Source organism: Solanum pennellii, chromosome 5 (assembly GCF_001406875.1).
Source record: "Solanum pennellii chromosome 5, SPENNV200".
Lineage (NCBI taxonomy): Eukaryota > Viridiplantae > Streptophyta > Magnoliopsida > Solanales > Solanaceae > Solanum > Solanum pennellii.
In genome coordinates, this window is record NC_028641.1 from 24,931 (window position 1) to 29,351 (window position 4,421).

A 4,421-nucleotide genomic window follows, 5' to 3' on the forward strand; every position below is an offset into this window, starting at 1 on the left:
ATTGTATGGATTGCTAACTTGTCCTCTTAGAAGTTGTCGTTTTCTGGAGAAAATAAGTTGTTAATAACTTACAAGTTGGAAGTCACCCTTCAGATTTTAAGAATTAAACGGATTATTTAAATCGTAACTTCCATCTAATTTTTATATGTTTTAAATTTATATTAATTTTTATAAAAAAAATTTACACTTATTTTTAAATGTAAAATATTATTTCAGAACATAAAGAATATTGTGTCCAAAATTTTAAAAAATTGTGTCCAGAATTAAAAAATTAACTAATAAGATCCAAACAGTATTATATAAATTTTAAAAGTTAAAAGAATGTTTTGCAAGATGAATGTGACTGTTTTTGCCTTAATCATATATCTCAAATTTAAGTTATGAATTATAATTTTTTTTAAAATATAGAGTATTTTTTTCTCAAATGGGCCCTATACGACTCGAATTCGAATTAGCTGGACTTCAATATGAATATCAAATACTATATATGAAATCAAAAATAAATAAATTAAGAGCTAGAAAGATGAATAGAGTATTTACTTATGCGTCACACAATACTTGTCGTCCTTAATAAAAATATAAGTCTCAAAATATACCGATCATTTGAGAAATTTAAGATAAATTATCTCTTTTTTCTTATTTATCCAACTTTTTTTAGTAATAATTCAAAAATTATATCTTAATAAAAATAAAAGTAACGATCTCTTTTAATAAATATATATTTCTTAAAATAGTATAACAGAAACACGATAAATATTTTAACAAAACGGTGAAATCAAAATTAAGAAGGCACGCGCGCCTGTTAAATACGCATGTGCATGCGCGGCCCCTTTCGGGCTCCGTTCTTTCCTTCTGTGTGTATGGGACACCTCCATAAATAACAAATTGAATAAAATTATCTTATAGTACTAGTAATATTACTGGTTTAAAATTTTAAGTTCTAAGAAAAACTTTGGTATGTGCAAGATTTTTTTCAAATTTTGTTGTTAATTTTCATACTTGATCAAACAACAATCATATAAAATAAAATGAAGTATTAGTCTTTATTGGATTTGATTAATTAATAATAAATAAATTAGATAATTTAAATTTATAGTTAAATTTAGGCCAAATTCATAAACAGATCTCTAAACTTTCCCTTTAGGTATCTCAACTACGTCATTTCCTATTGAATCATTGAACCATCCATAATTTGTTCCTTTTAAACACTGTAGGCTGATTTTGATCGGCTTTTCTAATTGTATATGTCTTCAGTTGTGTTTGTATTGTAATGACTTTCGTTGAAAGACAAATTTGTTAGTCTCATTTGTTTTTAATGTGTTCAAATGACTTGAAGTAAAACACGATTATTCTCGAACAGTTTCACTAACAATTGGACTAATGAGTTCTGGAACTACATGTGTATCCTCTATCAATATCCCTCACAAAATATAGTTCCGCATCAGTCAACCAAGTTTAAAAGAACAAATTATGGGTGATTTAATGATTTAATAGAAATATAGCATAGTTAAAGTATCTGACATAAAAAATCCAACAAATTTAGAAATCTATTTATGTATTTAGCCTTAAATTTAATATGAGAATACATACAGATCACATAATTATTGTTAAATAATCGATATGTATATGAAAGACAATTAGTATATTACATTTATTTGTTTGAGATAAACGTCAAGTATAGATAAATTTTTATTGAGCATTACTTGTAGATCAAACTAGAATTAAAAAATAACCATATAATGTTAATCATAATAGAAGATGAACCAACAAGTACATGTCAAATAGAAGGACTGACAACAATTCCTTGGTTAAATTTCATATCACCATAAGGAAGAAAAGTGATAAGCTTTATAAGGCATGATAAAAATTTACATGATATGTATATTTTTGAACTCAATAATGGTATAGCTCGAGAGACAAAATCTTTGATATGTCTATTTGGCCACAAGGCTAATATATATTATAGTCAATATATATATATATATATATATCAACTGATACTTCTTTATATAAATAATAATAGTGGGTCAAACTTTAATGAGGAAATTGAACCTTATAGGTCGGAAGTATACGAGAGACCAAGGAGCCATGTGCATGTAGGGGTGTCCAAACCCTACGTTGGAAAAAGTATACTAGAAGATCGCCTCGGAGGCCTATTAGAAAGAATAAATTGAAATCGTAAATTTTTGGAACATCCCAAATTACTTACGATAATAACAACTAAGTATATGTCTTTATAATTACAACGTGCACAAAAGATGGGTCAAAAAATTTAATTTATGAATTATAATCATATTTTTCAAATTGGCGCTATGTGAGGTAACTTTTTGTTTTACCTTAACAATATATTAATACGGTAACTTTCAAATCATTTTTCAAATTTATAAAACTATACACTTACTAATATGAATATTACACTAAAATATAGTATATGCTATAATTTTTTTTTTTATTATTTTAAACAATATATAATTATTATGACCAAATAAAAATAAACTAGGGAGTAGTGAACTTAGAAACCAGTACAACCATCTTCTTTCACGCAAAACTAAATCACATTTTTATTTTAACTATGAAAAAGAAGGTCGCAAAGGACAAGAAAGGGATAGTTACTGTTAAAGCTTTTTTTAAAAAAAAAATTAATAAAAATTATATTCCCTTGTTCCATTATATAACATTAATATTTGGGAAGGTAAATAGTTCTACCTATCACTTCGAATATCTTTTTACAATTCTTTTTTCCTAATACCTTAATATGTAGTTTAAATCGAAATAATTAAAATTTATTTATAATTTATTACGATACAAATAACTTTAAGTAACGATAAATATACAAATAATAAAGAGTATCGAAGTCTTTATATTAATATTAATTTATTGTTATTGAATATAATGTTATAGTAAGCTTAAGATACATATATAAAGTTGCTAACTAAAAATACACATTTAAGTATAATTAAATACTCTTATTAATCAATTGTCTTTAATTTTAAAATATTTAAGGGGAGTTTATTAGCATATCTACCTATTAATTTTAAAATATTTGAGTTATATATAAATTAATAATTAGTATCGAAATAAGTTATTAACATTTTTTAGGCCTTATTTGATTATCAATTATACGATAATTAAGTTATATAAAAAAAGATAGTAAATACTCCCGAGGACAGAAGGTAAAATAATAATATTAAAATTTATATCTCAAGATGAAATAATTAAAATAATAAAAATACTTTAAAATTTTCTCAAATTCCTTTTCACTAAACAAAAATCTCGAATTTAAGTTATGTTATAAAAAAATCTTTGATAAATAATAACTTTTCTATAAATCAAACCCTTGGCAGCATAAAGTTAAATAATTAAACTCAAATACGGATAATAAATATTCAACAAAAAATGATTAAAACAAATAAATATATGATATTGGATATATATATATGTGCACCTAATTGTTTAAAGAAAACCAGAAATGATTTACGCACTCCTTAAACTACAACTTTTATTGTCAGATATGATTATGTCTGGTCATCAACCGCACAAATTTAGAAATGAAATACTTTTTTCCTTTCATTTTATGTGATATTCATTTTTTTTATCAGTCCTAAAAAAATATTTTATTGATTCACTTAATTTTTTAATACACTTATGAGGTTAGGAAAAAGTAAATTATTTTTTTAAAGAATAATTTTAATAAATATTTTAAAATTTTTATTATTTCTTAAATTTTTTTGTCAAGTCTAACTATTATTACATAAAATGAGACAGAGAGAAGTAATAACTTTTTGCTGTCTACATTTGATGATTAGAAAAAAGTAAATTATCTTTTTAAAGAATATTTAATAAATATTTTAAAATTTTTATTATTTCTTAAATTTTTTGTAAATCTAACTATTATTACATAAAATGAGACAGAGAGAAGTAATAACTTTTTGCTGTCTACATTTGATGATTAGAAATGTTAAATGCTTATATCACTAATTTATTTATCTTCGTATAATTACAGTATATACTACTCCTTTTCTATTTTAAATATTTATTTTAGACCTTACTTGCACAATTTTCAATTATAATCTATTTGGTCCGACTTTTAAAATTCCTTTATTTTTATCATTTTGAAAAATAGCCTATTTATTTAATCAATTTCAAAAGTACTATTATCATTAATAAAATTTCATTTTTTTTCTTGATTGAATTTTCAAAAAGTGGTTCCACGAAAAAAAGTTATTTTTTAGCTTATGACAACTTCTAGCACCGTACAAAATCACTTATTTTGTTTCTATTAATTAGGTCAAACTCCTCAATCTTTTAAACTAAACATCTTTTTGAAAAAAATTAACTTTAATATCTCAAAAATTATGTAACCTAATTATTTTGAATTATGATAACAGCTCAATATCTTAATGACTGCATGGCTTCATAAT